This window comes from Malaclemys terrapin, chromosome 2 (genome assembly GCF_027887155.1).
Source record: "Malaclemys terrapin pileata isolate rMalTer1 chromosome 2, rMalTer1.hap1, whole genome shotgun sequence".
In the NCBI taxonomy this organism is placed as follows: Eukaryota; Metazoa; Chordata; order Testudines; family Emydidae; genus Malaclemys; species Malaclemys terrapin.
In genome coordinates this window covers 29,212,621-29,232,430 of record NC_071506.1, presented here as the reverse complement: position 1 = coordinate 29,232,430, position 19,810 = coordinate 29,212,621, and the positions used below count along the sequence as shown (strand labels likewise).

Sequence of the window (19,810 nt, the reverse complement as noted above, 5' to 3'; positions counted from 1 at the left end):
AAGATTTTTATTTATTTTTCTTCAAGAAATGTTTTTCCCCTATTTAACAATGGACATTGCTATAGAAAAAAAAAATCCCAAACATTTTAAATAAACTATTCTAATAACATGTAGCAGATTTCATTGCAAATTTTGTTCTTTTTAAACATTAGAGGTTGTTACATTCCATTCAGCCATGAGAAAGTTAAACTGTAATTTGATTAACTGTAGTTGCTATGCTTAACACTTAAAATCTTTGACAAATAAGTTTTAAGAATGATTACATTTGTACATGACTAAATTCTGACCTTTGTCTTATTCCTGATTTGCTGCACAGTGAAACTCAAAACTTTTCCTGTCAAATAAATAGATATTCATGTTCAATGCTAAATAAAGTCTATTTTTATCAGTGGAAAAATTATTTAGTGTTTGTATTTGTAAATATGAATGTATAGCAAAATCAACACAAACCAAAAATACCATTCTTACCCATGTACCCATGTACATTAATACCCAATGTATTAAACGGGAATTTAAAATGTGTCCGTAACTATTATGAGCTCCTTTTTACATCTGTGTGGAGGATTTACATACATAACTCCCATTTAGCATTAATCAGAGACTTCTGCATAAGCCTCTAGTAAAAATGGAATCTGTCCACTATCTTTCAGATGATCATCTGAGTGAATGAGGTATAGCACTTTCAGAATGAGATTACAGAATAACACCAGTGTCTGGGCCAACATTCCTTGTCTCAGTCAAAACAAGGAAACAACAACAAAAACAAATAAACTCACAGACTTTAATGCTAATGGCTCTGTGTGAATCACAGTACAACTATCCCATATCTGTTACATAGCCTCTGAACTTCTAATAGCTAATTAACTGTTTTATTAGCATTTTGGAATATTCCAAAGTACTAAAGGCATTCTATAAAACAAGAGTCTTCTATTTAGGTGAAGCCATGTATGTGATGATGAACTAATACAATGGAATGTGTTTTATTAAAGTGTTGGGGGAATTTACGTGAATTTTCATAATATTGTGGCTTCCAAGTCCAGCAAGATTTGCTCCTGTAGAATTTCCAAATTCCACTAGAATGGAGTTTAAGAAAAAGTAGTTACTGTGGAGTGTCAACCAATGTAGGGTTACCATTCGTCCGGATTTACCCGGACATGTCCTCCTTTTCGCGCTAAAAATAGCGTCCGGGGGGAATTTGTAAAGCACTCACAATGTCCGGGATTTCCCCCTCCCCCGGCAGAGCGAGCGGCTGGGAGGGCTGCAGAAAAATCCCGGGCTGGACTCCTGAGCAGCTGTAGAGGAGCTGGAGCCGCCCTGCATTCTGAGTTGGCCTCTCCTGCAACCCGGTCCGGCAGCACTGTGCAGGGCCAGGGACCGGGTTTTGTTGTGCAGGGCCAGGGACCGGGTTTTGTTGTGCTGGGGAGCGCAGCCACGTGTCCGGCTCCGCTCGCACAGAGCCCAACACCCTGTTCTGAGCAGCAGGGTAAGGGGGACCGGGGGCAGGAAGGTTCTGGAGGGGGCAGTCAAGAAACGGGGGGGGGCTTTTGGGGGGGGGGTGGAGAAAGTTTTGGGCAGTCAGGGTACAGGTAGGGGGTAGGGTCCTGGGGGGCAGTTGGGGGGGGTCTTAGGAGGGGGCAGTTAGGGGACAAGGAACAGGGAGGCTTAGGGGTGGGGTTCTGGAGGGCAGTTAGGAGCAGGGGTCCCAGGAAGGGGCAGTCAGGGGACAAGGAGCAGGGGGGTGGGGAGCTGGGAGTTCTGGGGGGGGCTGTCAGGGGGCAGGAGTGGGGAGAGGGATCGGAGCAGTCAGGGGACAGGGAGCAGAGAGGTTTAGATGGGTTGGGAGTTCTGGGGGGGGGCTGTCAGGGGGCAGGAGTGGGGAGAGGGATCGGAGCAGTCAGGGGACAGGGAGCAGAGAGGTTTAGATGGGTTGCGAGTTCTGGGGGGGGCTGTCAGGGGGCAGGAGTGGGGAGAGGGATCGGAGCAGTCAGGGGACAGGGAGCAGAGGGGTTTAGATGGGTCGGGAGTTCTGGGGGGGGGCTGTCAGGGGGCAGGGGTGGGGAGAGGGATCGGAGCAGTCAGGGGACAGGGAGCAGAGAGGTTTAGATGGGTTGCGAGTTCTGGGGGGGGCTGTCAGGGGGCAGGAGTGGGGAGAGGGATCGGAGCAGTCAGGGGACAGGGAGCAGAGAGGTTTAGATGGGTTGGGAGTTCTGGGGGGGGGCTGTCAGGGGGCAGGAGTGGGGAGAGGGATCGGAGCAGTCAGGGGACAGGGAGCAGAGAGGTTTAGATGGGTTGGGAGTTCTGCGGGGGGGCTGTCAGGGGGCAGGAGTGGGGAGAGGGATCGGAGCAGTCGGGACAGGGAGCAGAGAGGTTTAGATGGGTTGGGAGTTCTGGGGGGGGCTGTCAAGGGGGCAGGAGTGGGGAGAGGGATCGGAGCAGTCAGGGGACAGGGAGCAGAGAGGTTTAGATGGGTTGGGAGTTCTGGGGGGGGCTGTCAGGGGGTGGGGAGTGGTTGGATGGGGCGTGGGAGTCCCAGGGGTCTGTCTGGGGGTGGGGGTGTGGATAAGGGTTGGGGCAGTCAGGGGACAAGAGGCAGGGAGGCTTAGATAGGGAGTGGAGTCCTGGGGGGCAGTTAGGGGCAGGGGTCCCAGGAGGGGGCAGTCAGGGGACAAGGAACGGGGGGAGGGTTGGGGGTTCTGGGGGGGCGGGAAGTGGGAGGGGCAGGGGCGGGGCTAGGGCGGGGCTCCTCCCGTCCTCTTTTTTGCTTGCTGAAATATGGTAACCCTAACCAATGCAACCCACAGGGCCATTAAAAAAACCCTATGGTTAACTAGAAGTTTCTGTTCATTGTAAATAAATGCTGCACTGTATGTTAGAAGACTATTTAGGAAAACAATCTCTTGGAGATACTATTCTGTTATTAAATACTAATTACTTGCATCAGTAATTTCAGATCTCTGGAGAGCTCCGGAGATTAGATATCAAAACACTCTTTTTTGAAATACAGTAAGCATAGGAAGATTATTTATGCCAAAGTACTCGATGCACCATTTTGTAACAACTTTCAAAATCAGGTTCACATATAGCTCCTTATGTAGACGTTACTTCCTTCAAAGGCCTTCCAGAAAATGGCTACAATATACTGAAATTGCAAGACAGCTAACTACCAGATATCCAACTTTATAATTGTCTGGTATGTTTTGTGTATACACTGCATATGTTTCTCCCAATGAAGCTTCTGTTCTATATGCTCCTCAATGTAGAAATCTAAATAATATTTCCAACAGTGCAGTATTTGTATTCAAGAGCCACAAAATCAACAACTCCAGGTATGATACTCTCTATTCCAAATTCCTGAAATGGCTCATCATCCACTATCACGTCATATTTAATCTTACTATGATCACCTTCAAAGATCTGCATAACTCTGCCTCTCCCTGCCTATCATACCTTGTTTAATTGTTCATTGCCCTGCCTCTCCACTCAGCAGCATTCCCAGCCTTTGCTACCAGTGTGTCATCTTACTGTGGGATCACTTATATAACCTCTTCCACGTGCCTGTCATACACTGTATAACCTCACCGTGCTCATCTGAAAAGCCTCTAACCCATCCACAATTGTGTCTTTCTTAAAGATCCACTTCATAAAGTTGAAAAGATCACTATTAGATGTTCTCACTCCCAATTCCTCTATTTGTCTGTCTGTCCTTAGGTTGTGAGTCTTTCAGAGCAAGACTGGTCCTTTTGCATGTCTGGAAAGTGTCTCACACATAGTAAGCCATAAACAAACAAACAGCAGTGCACCATTCTCAGTTCCACACCGGGCATAATCTCTGACTGGCAACAATGGGCCACAAAATAGATTACAATTTCTAGCTGTCCTCATCACAACTTATAGAGAAGCTATGCTTGCTCGTAGACAGCAAACATAATAGTGTGTAATCTGGTATCTGAGCAAACAGTTCCTTTATCTTTGCTAATTTAAACTAACATGCAGAAAAAGACCTGGAAACAAATCAAACAAACAAACAAACAAAAACAAAAGATGTTCAGAAGAACACTGTGATATGATTCTTAACTATACTGTATGTAATTAACATTGCTGTCCATATATACTTTATAAAATAAAGGATTTTTTTTTCACATTGAGCCTGAAATAATGTTATCTACTTTTCAAAGGGAAGGGCAATAAGTAAAGAAATTGTGTAGAAGACATCTGACGAGTATAAAAAGATGGGGGAGGGGGAGCTGAGTCCATAAAGGTGATGAAGAAAGTCTCTCATACACACAATAAAATCCTGAAATTCCTGAATTAGAAATGACAAGAACTACCAACAAAGAAGTCATTTCTTAATATTAGAATCTAAGTTTAAGAAGGACCAGGATTATTTGATCATTGAAAACAGCAAATAAAACTGTTACATAATTCAGATACTGACATTGACTACATATAATGAAAACACACCCTTGGCCTTGAGTATAAAGGGCTTATAATATACTGCATAAATAGAAAAGATGGTAAATTATTTGCATATAATACACAGTAAAAGAACAAAGAGTTGGACATATTGAACAACAAATAAATTATGTACAAATAGTCTTAGCTATTAATGTGTTATGGAAAGCTTTGCCGAAACTACAATTACCCAATTAATCTATCTCTGTTCCAATACCAAAAGGGTAAATAAACACTAGATTTTAGATTGAAAGTTTTTCAGGGCAGGAACCATTTCTTTCTATATGTTTTCACAGTCTCTAGCACTTAATAAGCATTTTGCTCAATTATTATAATTAATAATAATCAGCTACAATCCTCATCCAAATAGATAGAAAATCAAGTCTCTGATTATTAATATGCCAGCCATAGTCAAAGAGGTTTGAATTATTACATGAGAATTTGTCTTGAATAGAGCTTCATGAATTCTGTAAAAAGTACTGATAAAAATTCATTTAAATAAAATCCACAAATTTTCTCTGATGGCATTTTATGTGAATAATGTTTTGTCTATCGTCCCATCCCCCAGAACATCTCAGAAAGTGGAAATCTTGCAAATATTTCATCCAAAGATGTTTGTGTGAAAGTTCTCACAATCACATTAAAAACTCTGCTTGGCCTCCTCATTCAATAAACAGAAACAATATTGTGTAACTTAGCTGACCTGTCACTAATGAAGAAGAATAAATGCCCGAAGATGTAATCTGTGTTTAGTAGAGCAACTGACCTATAGGCCAAAACATGTTTGCATTAAGTGTTCAAACAGTTTCAAATGATGAACCCAAAAACCAGACAAGTTGTTCATATTGAAGACATGATGGTGATCTTGAAGGAGAGGAAAGAATGTGTCTGGTGATAAAACTGTCTTTCTGAACCTCCTGGGATATCACTAATCTGTTGTGCGGCAACACAGGAGGAAAATAAAGTGCTAGGTAAAGTAAGAGATGTGGAGCTCAACAACACACTACTGGTGGAAAATAAGCACTCAGGGAAACTGCCCTAAAACCTATACTCCATTACAAAATGCAAAATTTCAGAGTGGGAGGGAAAGTCATTTCCCAGGGAAATGATGCTTTGCCAAAGGCTCTCTCGCAGAGAACAGAAGAGGAAGCAGCTTGTGTGTGTATGTGGCTTGTACCTACCCAATCTTGGAATCAGTTTAGTTCATGGGCCCTGTAGCAATCTGGGAAGAGCCAGGGTGCAAGATTACCCTAGCCACACCTTTCCTGTGTCAATACATGCCATCCCTATCTGTGCCGACCCTGAGATGACCCCAATTTGTCCCCTGACATGGGGGCTTCTATACGGCGAGTTTACATTCAGCTCTGCACATGCCTGAAGGTATTGCTGTGCCAGGAATATTCCATGCAGCCATAAACACAGATTAAAAAATTAGTAGGTACTTTGCATCCACCAGCAGCCAGCTCCCCTCACCCCGAGCGCGTCCCGCTGGCAGCTCTGATGATCAACTCTTACCCCTCCCTCTCAGCGCGTCCCGCCCTCTGCGATCAGCTGTTCCACGACATGCAGGAGGCGCTGGTGGGGGAAGGGGAGAAGCAGGGACGAGGCACGCTCAGGAAAGGGGGAAGAACTAGGCAGGAAGATGAGGAGCGGAGCGGGGGTGGGAAGAGGCAGGGCGTGTGCTTGGGGGAAAGGTGGAGTGAGGGCAGGGGCTGGGGATGAGAGGGGTTGAGCACCACTGGGAAAAAGAAAAAGCTCATACTTGTGCATGTCGGGGCCTCATATTTCCTTTGTGGCCACTTTGCACAGTGTAAATATACAGAAATAAAGAAATTACAAGATGTTAAGAAACACTGAGCCTTAGAATAAAAACATCCTTGTTTCTAGACTCTCAGAAACTATGGTGATGAGGGGAATAGCGGTACCTAGACAGATGGATAATTCACATGGTAAGCAATGAACAATTCTCAGGGCAAAAATGTCAGATTCAAATAAAAATAAAAATAATGATTATTAACTGAATAGGGTAGCACGAAAGTATATGCACTAAAGACAGAGTGGATGCCTAGCTTAACTTTATTTACAAGTCCTTGAAAATTGAATTGAGATTAGTAATCAGGCTAGGCCAGAGGCATCGCAGCAGAATAAATGACTTTTGAATTGGAATTGAAAGCAGACCTGAAACAAAGAAAACCATTCTAGGAGAATTAGTGGTACACTGTACAGCCATTTAAATCACATCTGACTTAAAGATAAAACAACTTGTATTTGATGGCCCTTCCGCTGATCCTGCCAAGCTAGTTAAAATTGATATCTCTTAAAGACCCTGGCTTTATTTTATTTTTAAACATACTTTTTTAAAAAAAATCTGCCCTTGGTTAAATATATGCTGAAGACACAGTAGTTTTTCATAGATACATCTGGATAAAAATATTGGAGTAACTTTTTAGTGTTCAACCCTACTGAAATGCATGATAGATTCAGGGTGTACAGTATAACCAATGCATAATTTTGTTGATAAGTAAGTATGTAGCTTGTGTGACCAATAACTAACATAAAGATTATTAATAAATTACAAAAATTGGTACCAGTAGTTTCCCAAAATCTCCCATAAGTTCAATTCATGAAATAAATATTCTATGCCTTTAATTTTTTTCCCCAACACATACTGTATTGCAAATTTCATCAGTCTTCTTACTATAATAATCCTTTCCCATTGTTTAATATGACAACTGAGTTCTCTCAGTTGACACTAACTGGGAAATGACTGCCTAGGAAGGAGTACTGCAGAAAAGGATCTGGTGGTTATAGTGGATCACAAACTAAATATGAATCAATATTGTAATTCCGTTGCAAAAGCAAACAAACAAACAACTCTCCACCCCCCCCACACCCCAACATCATTTTGAGATGTATTAGCAGGAATGTTGCAAGAAAGACATGAGAAGTCACACTACTTAGAACTGGTAAAGACTTAACTGGAGAACTGTGTCCAGACCACACTTCGGGACAGATGTAGACAACTTGGAGAAAATACAAAGGAAGCAGTGCGGGCCGATGGATGTGCTGGCCAGTGGGAGCCAGCACTGATCGGCCAAACCTGCGGACGCGGCATGTAAACAAACTGGCCCAGCCCACCAGGGTGCTTACCCTAGTGAGCCGCATGCCAGAGGTTGCCGACCCCTGGGTTAGACATTAGGAAAAATTTCCTAACTGTCAGGATAGTTTGGCCCTGGGATAAACTGGTCAGGCAGGTTATGTAATCTCCATCAATGGAGGTTTGTAAGAACAGGTTAGGCAAAAACCTGTAAGGGATAGTCTAGATAACACTTAATCCTTCCTCAGTGCAGGAGACTGAACTAAGTGACCTACTGAGGTTCCTTCCAGTCCTACATTTCTACAATTCTATGATTCTATAAACCTGCTTTATGGATCTGCTAGCAGGTTTGTTGTAAAATACACCCTACTCTATGCCATATCCACAATGGAAAATAATGTCAAGGTTTGCTGAGGTTACTGGAATTCTCTGTCTGATTCATTGTACAAGAGAACAGAGGGGAAATGGCCCCTGGGGCATTGGAGGAGAAAGGGGGAAAATATCATGCATTTAAATGTAAAACAAAAACAACAACAAAACAACTTTTCCTCAGGCTGAGTGAATTGAATATCAATCTAATGTACATTTCAACTGAGAACACTGGGAAATCCCCCCAGTCTAATACACTGGCATATAAACCCAGATTCAATGTGTTTGTATCACTTTCCTTTTCAGTCTGTTCTCCTTTCTTATATTTTATCCAGGTTACATTACTTAATAGTATTACATCCCTGGATGGATAAGGAGAAAACAGCATTAGTCATTCACTACCACAGGCCCAGTGATCATTTTCCACATATTTATCTTGCAAAGAGAATGGCAGCACCTAATATAAGTTCCCTCATGAGATCTGTACCAGAAATCGTGACTAAGGGTGAAACTCTGGCTGCACTAAACTCACTAGGAGTTTTGCCAATGACGTCAGGGGAACCGTATTTCACGCACAGTCCAATGCTGAAGTTAGCAGGAGTACTCATGAGTTAGGGGTGTCAAGATTGGCCCACTAGCTTGATTTTAATGTAGAAATGATCCTTTTCTTGATACCCCAATATCCAAATAAGAATTTGTGCAGGCTATGCACTAAATGCATAGCATAAACAAGGATTCTGAAAACATCATTTGGCCTCAAAATGATATATTTCCCTTTACATCGCCCCAATGCAAGGAGATGACTCATGATTTGCTATTGCTAATTATCTATGTGGCATCTCACTGCAGACATCAGATTCTACCTGTGTGAATCATTTTGAAAGACTGATCTTCTTAATGGCTCCCATCTGTCTTACACAAACAAAGAAAAGTGTGTATATGGTTCCCCTATCAAAATGAATTAAATATTGGGGAAAGTTTTTTTTTTTTTAATATATTACATTTTAAGGATGTTTTTAATTACATAAATATTGTGTGGAAAATATATTATTTTCATTGATAGATGGACCCAAATTCCACCTCTTGAATGTCACAGACCCATCTGATGCTTCTGAGTGTTCGCATTTACCTTTGGATACCTGATTAAATTGGCTATTCATTCTAGGAGGCTCAATTATCAACAGTTCTTAGAGCTACAAATGAATATAATTTAAGCTGTTATTTGATTTCGGTTCTGAAGATTTTACCAAAGGAAGACTTTTTTTTAAATAAGTGTGCCCTCTTTTAACCAACCTACTTTTGGGAATTTGCCATCCCAAACAGAGATAACATATGGATATGTAGATCTACACCTTTTGAAAGAGGCAGAACAACACAATATTGACAGCTAAAGCTGAAGCTAGCATTGCATTGTCAAACATATTGTTTATTCCGTACATGAAAGAAAAATGTGGATTTGAGGACAGAATAAGGCTCATATGTGTTTTTGTGCATGTACTAGCTCTTATCCACCAAAGTATACCATAATCTTCTGCTTCTATGTTTTCATCATTATGGTACACAAATGGATTATGACCTCAGGGATAGAAAATTCTTAAAGAACAAAAATTTCAATTTCCATGCAAATGTTCCTAGTATAGAGAGAGAGAGAGTGCTCCAAAAACTTATTTACAGGGCACATTAATGTCCCAGGTCTCGTGTACACTATGAAGTTAAGTCAACATAAGGCAGCTTATGTCAACCTAACTATGGAGGTGTACACACTACAATGCTCCTCCCGCCACTGTAACTTGCCTGCCATGCGGACCTAATAAAACCACCTTGGCAAGAGGCATAGTGCTTAGGGCAACGCAGTTAGAGAGACTCAGTATCAGTGGAGACACTGTGTTGCTTGCGTTAACTTAAGTGGCCTCCAGAAGGTGTCCCACAATGCCCACCATGACCGCTCTACTCACTGTTTTGAACTCTGCTGCTCTGCAGCCAGTTACATAAGTATTCACCCCTCCCCTTTTAAAGTTCCAGGAAGTTTTGATATTGTTCTTCCTGTTTGCTCGGTATGGAGAGCTAACATAGGTACTGCCCAGAAGACCATGCCATCTCCAATCAGCAAACACTCTCCTGCTTGGAGTAGACCGGTGGTGGTGGATCTCCTGGGTCTGTGGTGAGAAGAGGCTGCGCAGTCACAGCTCCACTCCAGATGCAGGAACTTTGATATCTATGGCTAGATCGCTTGGGGCATGGGGGAGAAGGGCTATGACAGGAACATGCAGCACTGCCATGTAAAAATCAAAAAAATGCTGCGGCGGGCATATCGGAAGGCAAGGGAGGCAAATAGTAATTCTTGTGCAGAGCTGCAGACATGCTGCTTCTACAAGGAGCTGCATGCCATCCTTGACAACGACCCCACCTCCACCACTAAGAGCCCCGTGGATACTTTGGGAGGCTGGAGTCACCAGCTACCGGAGTGAACTCCGAGGACAATGTGTTGAATGAAAGAGTGGAGGTGGAGGAGGATGGGGGACATGTGGCAGGGAGATCCGGTGGCATGGGCAAGCAAGGATCTCTTTTTGACTCCAGAGCAGTCTAAGTCTCCCCCAGCAGTGTAGCTGTGCGGAGTCTGATGCAGGGGAGGGAACCTCTGGTAAATACTCAGTTTGCTTCAATATTGCAGGGACACATATGCTCATTTACTACTTTTTTAATCAGGCTAGAAGAGGTAGTGAAATAACCTATACAAGTACATTTGCTATCTGCTTTCTCATTCCCCGGTACAGCTAGGCAGTGGGAGCCTGTGGAAAAGTTTCTCAAGCCCAGAACTGACGGTCCACCATGTGTAGCTGCTCCATGAATACAAAAAGCAATCCTGAATTGTTTCTTTCTATGGCACACAGCAAGGCAGACACCAAAGCATCATCATCAGATTTGCATCTCAGAAAATACTGCAGGATCAGGTGTGTTATATTCATAATGCTCACCACAATACTGGAGAGCAGTCCAGGATTCATGCTTTCTGATGGAGATGGCAGATGCACAGGTTACAGGGGCTGTTGAAAAGTGGTGAGAAATGTACTAGGAAGCCCATGGAATGATGGGCTAGTGAAAACTGCATCATGGGATGCTGCAACTACCCGCATGAGACATTGCACAACCTTCCCAAAACACCCTGCGGTGGATGATAGTGAGTTGCACATTGGGATAACTACCCATGGTGCATTGCTCACTGTGTCAGTGCAAGAGCTGCTACTGTGGATGTGCTCCACCAACACAAGCTGTGTAGTGTGGACATGCAACAGCAGTTTAATTATAGCAGTAGCTGTCCGTCAACCTAACTTAAGTTGACTTAACTTTGCAGTGTAGACATGGCCTTAGAGCTGTATCCCACACAGTGTGAATGAGTGCCAAGTAAAAGTGATGAGTAGAGCAGGGAGTTCAGGGGAATTTGATCATGGATAGCTGTTCAACTCAGACACCAATCTCTCTCCCCACTCCCTCAGCAGCTTCAAGAGCCAGGCCTCTTTAGGATAATAAGAATCATGTTTACAGCCATGTTTTCTCAGACATTACAGTCTCCATAAGACATATCTCCTTTTTACTCTGCACATTTGCAAGTAAAGAACAGACAAACTGGAGTAGTTAACTTGCCACTCAATGCATAAGTCTACACCTATTGCTTAAACTCACTCATGCCCATGCCCTTTGCTTGGAGCACACCACACTTGCACAGTCCTGATGTGATAGAAATTTTAAAACTGATGAATCAGCAGCGTTACACAGAGGATCGTAAGTTGTTAACCTATTGACTCAATCTTCATTCAGTTGTTCCTCCAAATTTTCACATTGCGGACCACTTCTTCAAACAGAGATTCTTTCATAGACACATCCCCTCCCAATCACTCAATACCACATGTTCCCTGTAACATCTGCAGTCACTGGTTACACACCAAGAATTGACAATATTAAGACAACAAACTCATATATGAACCAGGCTTCCTCATTTTGTATCTAAACTACTAATTACTTTTTGCCCCTTGTAGGTCTGATCTCTTCAGGGCACTCTGCAGTTTGCTTTCACTAGAGCTGGTCAGAAAAAAACTCAGATGGCACCATTTGCTATCAGAAAATGCAGTTGTCAAAATCAAAACACCATGCAAGTATGCTGATTTCACTAAAATTTCATTTCAGAGGGGGGAAAAGGTGGATTTTATTTTTTGCAAACTCAAAATCCTCCATGAAACAGAATACTGAATGTACTTGTTCATAAGCCGAATATTTGGGGTAAAAAAGTGGTGCATAGAAGAGCAGGGGTTGGGTTATAAAAGGGTATACACCAAAATTTGATGATGTAAACTCTATGGAATCATTGAATTGAATATCTAATACATTGTCGTTTTGTTTACCTGTACCTGTGGTGCCATTTCCCGCAGCTCCCATTGGCCGGGAATGGCAAACCATGGCCACTGGGAGCTGAGGGGCTCTGTGCCTGTGAACGCTTCAGGTAAACAAAATGTCCAGGCCCACTAGTGGCTTACCCTAACAGGCCAGGAGCCAAAGTTTGTCACCCCCTGAAATATAGGGTTGGCTTATGAAAGGGTCATACAGTTTTTGCTATTTTTACCTATCCATCTTGTGGGGTCATCTTAGAAACGAACGGGCTGATGAACGAGTATATATATGGTCTGTGTTCTTTGCACTTGCTGCTCCTTGCACTTTCAGTTTTAGTTCCATCTGTGAATCTGCTTTCAGTTGAAATTATACATGACACAGAACCATTGTCCTAGTTAATTAAAGGCATGGTTATGTTGAATGATACATTATTAATTATTAACCTTTTATTTGTATTGAAATAAACTAAAAATGAAAAGCCCGTGTTTCAGAACAGAACTTTTAATATAATTACACTTCTTCAAACTACAAGAGCAAAGGCAACTATGCTCAGCTTATCAATACTTTCCTGTGGAAATGTGAATGCGTTACTTAATGCCATAAAGCCTCTTGAGTTTAAAAGGGAAGGAGTAAGGGGAAACTGTATGTGTCATAACTTGGTAACTTAATGTGTCTGTTTTTATGTGTCTTCCACCCCAATAGTTTACTCTCAAATTTAGAATTCTGGAATCACTACGGTGCACAAACTCAGTTCTCACTGCAGTTCTAAAGAAGGAAACATCTGTTTGATAGTCACCGAAGACTGATATTAAATTGATCGGCATACAGTAACTATGGATATCTAGTCTCATCCATATGCCACCATGCAACCTCCTTTAGCATTAAATCAAGACAGCACTAATAGCAGAATATACTTGTATGAATCAATGCTGAGGAAGTTATGTATTTATTACATTTCTAACAAAAAAACACACACCATTAGTCAGAGCTGCTATATCAAACATAGAAAAGAGAGAGAAAATTACATACTAAAAGAAACAAATGGTTAGCAAGTTATATGTTCTGAAATCCACATTCTGCACCTGAGTAGACCAATTCAGAAACAATAGGTGCCAGCTCCTCCCTTCTCAACCTGGCAGGTAGCAGAAGTAGTAATGATTTATGAGTGTCAAACAGGCTGCTCCTTTATACTGTGGTGTCTATGCTCCAGTTGTTTCTCTGCTTCACAGGAAAGGGTTTCAACACTGGGTGTTCTTGCTCAGATTTATTTTTCCTTGCAGCTTGCAAACTCTGAAAAACTAAAACTAAATGCCCGGAACACAGGCTTCCCTTTCAACCTACTCTTGTAGGGTCAATTTGAACTAGTTGTATCAAAGCAGCCTCTAATCCTAACAAGGACACAGCCAAGTGCTTGGATTCATCAAGGGTCTCCTTATCTGGTCATGAAAAAATCGGCATGGCATGCTAGACTGATTTCCAAGGCTGAAAAAGAGACTGAACACATTTGTCACTTCAGAAAGCACTCAGAATCAGGAATAGGGATCACTGACCCCAGGAGGAAAGAGACAGAAGTTGAGGAGAGATTACAATTCCTAAAGACTGTTTCTTAGGGCTTGTCTACACTAGGAAATTAACCAGAATAGCTATCGAAAAATAGCTATTATGGAATAACTCCCAATGTGGCCAATTTTAAAGTGCTACTGCACTTTAAATTCATACCCTACCTTAATGGAAAATAACTTTAAAATGTAGAAAAGCCACTACTTTGATGCTGCCACCATTTTCCTTTTCCACTGAGGGCAATGCAAGACCAATCTACACCGAATTCTGGTGGTCACTTTAAAGTTGTCTGTTTTTGGAACTCAGCTTGTCTACACTTGAACTTTATTTCAGATTTAGGTATGGTGTGAATTTAAAGGGCAATAGCTATTTTGAAATAAGAGTGTCCACAAGGGAAGCTATTCTGGTTAATTTCCTCAGTTATACAAGCCTTCGGATTCAGCTGTGCTCAGTCTCTGCATCAGTAGTCAGAGTAGGATTTTTTTTTAACCTCGACACAAAAGCACCCACAGAAGACACACTAGAGCAAAGGACGAGTGGGAAAAGCATTGCCATACTATTTTAGCCACTATTTATTAATAATATAGCCAACTCATTGACTTTACTTGTGGTTCACTACAAAAAATGTTCAAGAGATGAAATACCTGAATTCAGCCAAATTTATTAGCTAAAGCCAAAACAGTACAATACAAAAAACAATTCTTATCTCAAAGCATGTTCACCTTGCACAGAAGATGTGATTCAAAGATAAACCCCTAAATCCACTTATGTTTATATCAGGTCTGTTTACAAGTTAAAAAGCACTTATTTTGTCACCTAAAATCCAACCCACTAATTTCTCAACTTGTTTTTCTGTTCTTTTCCTTATCTCTGTTTTGAATACCACATTCCAAACCAGCTGGACATAGAGGTACATCCCAACCTGTGATAGAAGGACACACCATTCATGTATCTTGACTTTGACAGGCTTCCTGTTTTCTAATGTCAAAACTTATTTCAGCTGCAAAGTGTTGTGGGATGCTTGACATGGGTGAGCAGAATTGTAGGAAGAGCATGATATATTCACTTAACATAACTGCCCCTCCCCCCCACAGACACGATATTATATTAATACCATTCACATAATATCTATTAATGTAGCATGTACTATGCCTAACATGTATGTATTGGCTAATACCACTCTATCCAGTCTTACTGGAGAGGATGGCAAGATCTCCTTATTTGTGGTGTCACTGAGACCAGAACTGAAGAGAGCTGCAAAACATTTAAGGTAGAAAACAAAGTAAATCTTGATGAATTCCCTATGTTCCAAGTTTCTCATACATGTTAATGTGGCTAAATGTATGAACTTCCTGAAAAATACTTATTTTTAGAGAAACATTTTCTAAGGTATCTCTCTTCTAGGGAATACACTGATATAACAGACAGACTCCTCCCCAACCCCCCACAAAAAGCTGTTTAACTGTTCTATGTGGGTGAGATAATAAATCTTTTATAAGACCATTTTCTGTTGGTGCAGGAGACAAGCTTTCCAGCTTACACAGATCTCTTCTTCAGGTCTAGGAAAGGTTGTCAGAGGGTCACAGCTAAATACCAGCTGGAACAGATTGTTTAGTATAAGCAGTTAACATACTGTAAGAGACTATTCAAGTTGAAGTGGCCAGTTAACACCTCTGCAGTCAGAGCCTATTCACTCATTTTAACACAACACAGAGCTCTCCTGGAGTGAACTGTAATGTTACAAGAATCGAACTCACAACATAGAAGTACTTCCCATTATCTTCAGGCTTGTCTACACATACCGAGCTGTATCTGTGCAGCTGTAGTGCTTAGTGAAGATGCTACCTGTCCTGACAGGAGAGCTTCTCACATCGGCATAGGCACTCCCAACTCCCTGAGCGAAGGTTCAACTCCACATAACTACATCACTTGGGGATGTGGATTTTCCACACCCTGAGCAACATAGTTATACTGACATAAGCCTGTAGTGTAGACCAAGCCTACATAAAAATCTTAACCTTCTTGTGTCCTAGTCACAAAGATTCTCAACGGAGAAACCTCACAAGACTTTTGTTTTTTCAGCAAGATAAATAACACACTATAGTTATCTCTCTGTAAAATCCTAAGTAGATTGGAAAAAACCTTTGTAGTAGTCAACATCAGCATTATACCCCCTCTCTCGTTGACTTCACTAACTTTATCGCTAAATTAAACTACAGTACCGTGGCTCCATATTTTTGTAGGTTTTTTTTTTTTTTTTACAGTGGGATAGCTAACACACATTAGTTATCCTTTGATTAAAAAACACACTCTTTTTTATCAGGGCTTAGCCGTGTTAATCTGTATCCACAAAAACAACAAGGAGTCCGGTGGCACCTTAAAGACTAACAGATTTATTTGGGCATAGCGAAGACATCAGAGTGTCTTCTTCACAAATGTCAGAAAGGATACAGCCTAGATCAGTGGTTCTCAAACTTTTGTACTGGTGACCCCTTTCACACAGCAAGCCTCTGAGTGCGACTCCCCCCACCCCTTCAATATATAAAAAAGTGGTTTTAATGTGTAACACCATTATAAATGCTGGAAGCAAAGCGGGGCTTGGGGTGGAGGCTGACAGCTCGTGACCCCCCCATGTAATAACCTCACAACCCCCGGAGGGGTCCCAACCCCCAGTTTGAGAACCCCTGATCTAAATGATTTTAGTTGCTTCAAACTGTCTACCATGTATGGCACATGTTGTTTTTTTCTTCATGCTAACCACTATGCTTGCGATGCACTTCCAGTTCTGGTCTGCCAAGTCACTACTCTCTTCACACCTAAATCCATCCATAAAACTCAATACTTACATAAGGCTCACAGGAAGCAATTCACAGGAATTGTTCAGAGGAAGTTAAACCAAACCAAATCAAACCAAAGCTTTAATCTGAACCATCAAGGTTTCCTCATGTCTTAGATTATTAATGATCTTGGTGTTGTAACTCATGTTACTCCTTACCCCAATCCATGCATATCGTTTGTGTCCCTGGAAGTTAATCAGAGTTTTGCTATTGACTTTCATCGAGTCATGACTCCACACTTCATGTCTTCAGTTAGACTATATAAACTTTGGGACTGGGAATATTTCTTTAATTTACAGTAACTCCTCACTTAAAGTCATCCCGGTTGTTTTGTTGTTACATTGCTGATGAATTAGGGAACATGCTCGTTTAAAGTTGTGTAATGCTCCCTTCTAACGTTGTTTGGCAGCCGCTTTGTCCACTGCTTGCAAGAAGAGCAGCCCGTTGCAGTTAGCTGATGGGGGCTTGGGTGGACCAGCTAGCTGATGGGGGCTGAGGGTGGACCAGCAGCCCCCCTATCAGCTCCCCCTATCAGCTCCCTGATCCCCTAAGTTCCATGTGCTGCAGCCGCCCAGCAGGCTATCAATCGGCAGTTCAGCTGTCCCTCCCCCCACTGCCATGTGCTGCTCCTGCCCTCTGCCTTGGAGCTGCTCCCAGAGACTTCTGTCCCTCTCCCCCCTGCTCCTGCACCCTGCTTACCCCCTTCTCCAAACAGAGCAGGGAGGGGACATGGACAGAGAGAAACAGAGAGAGCTTGGGGAAGCAGCTGTTGTCTCAACTTCCTGATCCACTTAAAAAGACAATGCACTTAAGAGTGGGTCAGCTTATTTAAAGGGGGAGCGTGCATCTCTCTCTCCCTCTCACACACAAGGTGTGTGTCTGTCTCTGTCTGCTATGCTGTCTCCACTCCCTCCTGTTCGTGCTGCCTTGATGAGAGGCTACATTAACAACAATGTGTTAACCCTTGAGGGCTCAGCTGAGTGCTAGTTTATCATTTAGCAGCAAGGCATTCCCTGGGAAATATCCCTCCCTCTTCCACCCTCTAACTTCACCACCTCAACCAAGCTTCACAATCATCATAGCTGTGAACTGTATTAAATTGTTTAAAACTTATATTGTGTATATAGCTATATAATATACAGTTTTTTTGTCTGGTGAAAAAAATTTCCCTGGAACCTAACACCGCACCCCCCCCCCCTTACATTAATTCTTATGGGGAAATTGGATTCGCTTAACATCATTTTGCTTAATGTCGCATTTTTCAGGAACATAACTACAGCGTTAAGTGAGGAGTTACTGTATTTAATTTAAAAAAGAAATTATTCCTGAATGAGTACATCCACATGGGTGTTAAATGTGCTCTAATTTATGTTTATTAACTTCACACCTTTAGTTGATTTGTGTTAATTGAGTATCCTCATGTTGACAAATCTTCAGATGCTTTTGAAAATCCCACCCATTATGTGAAATTGTTGTTATAAGAAAGCAATACCTAAGGCAAATAAATAATATAAACTGAGTTCATCTAATGTAAAAAAAACCACTATTGATTGTGGATTTTCAAGGCTCCTGGTGAAGTTACAGAATTGCTATAGTAAGAGACCCAAATGTTCTTCATATAAGAGGAAGTGTGCATGTATGAACCACCAAATTATTGGTTTGATTAGTTTACTTTGAGATTACAAGGTTATCCTTTTTTGGACATAGCTTTTCCAGGAATCACTTGGGAATTTGTTTACGTATGACAATGACTCATGCTTAAGGCTCCACCTACAACAAAATTGAACCAGACTGAAAGCACGTAAAATCAATATGGTTTTGAGAGGATTATTTAATGAGCCGGGGAAAACCTGACAAGACACCATGGAACACACAGGTCAGACAAAAACACCCGTTAAGGAGGTCAATAATACAAAGCTATCTCTGCATCATTCAAAATACAATTGAATTGCAGCAGGGACCGGTAAAGATCACAGGTAATTTCTGCTAAATCAGCATAGGAACAGATTAAAGAGTTAAAAATAGTGAGCGAGAGATAATAGCATAAGCTAGAACAATGTTCATTTTTATCACAGTTCAGTCATTTTATTCTTAAGATCCTTCAGACCTCTTGGATGTATACTACCTGGGCCTGGTGAGTCTTTGCTTTTTAAATGTATCAGTTTACTCCAGAACTTCTTCTTATGAAACCTTAAGCTCTAAGAACACCTCATCTTTATTTCTAGAAAAGAGTAGGTAAGTATTTTATTTTAGGAAATAAGAGAACTCTACTTTAACAGGAGAAACCTAGAACTAATAGCTACTGCCTACCATCAAATTGCGTTTCCCCCACATCATCTCAGAGATTATGAAATGCAATCCTTCTGTGGACTGGGTCATTTGGGGAGGGATTATATTACTCCACTCCAAGGCCCCGCCCCAATCTGCTCCTTCTCCCAAGACCCCACCCTTGTCTCACCTGTGCCCCGTCCCCTCCCCCAAGCATGCTTTGCCCTTGCTCGGCCTCTTCCTGCCCCCGCTCCACCCCCTCCCAGTACCTCCCACCCACTGCTGAACAGCTGATCGGCAGGGCCCACTGAGCACTTGATTGGAGGGGCCCACCGAACAGCTGATCGGTGCGTGGCTGGTGGGTGCTGAGCACCCACTAGTTTTTTTCCATGGGTGTTCCAGCCCCAGAGCACCCATGGAGTTGGTGCCTATGCCCTTGGATATCATCCTTCCTCAAGATCCCCCTGTTATGTAGTAGCTCTGCCCTGCCTCCGATTCAGGTAAGCGCCTAAACTTTGATCATAATTGATGATGGTGCTATTGCTGCCTGTCAAATAGTTTAGGAGGAATTATAGCTTATTACTGTAATTCAAAGGTGGTGACTTGATATGCAAGAATCCAATTACCAGCTGACACTTTTATTTATTTATTATTCATCCCTATTTAACTCAGAGAAAAATTCTGTGAGTGATATTTATAGCTATTCTTCAGTGTTTTTTCTTCTCCTGTAACCAACTTTGCATTACTCTTGAAAATGAAGATAAAAGCATATTACCGGTAATTAAATGTAAAAATAATTAAATAAGAAAAAAAATTCCAAGCTAATATTTTCTATAAGGTAAAA

The 19,810-nt window shown here is 41.9% G+C and overlaps 1 protein-coding gene across 4 annotated transcripts in view; it reads right to left on the bottom strand.

The window, feature by feature from the left end:
- The window catches only part of CSMD3 (CUB and Sushi multiple domains 3), a 1,152,075-nt gene that overhangs the window by 362,999 nt on the left and 769,266 nt on the right, over positions 1-19,810 (bottom strand). The gene's annotated exons all lie outside the window — the stretch shown is intronic.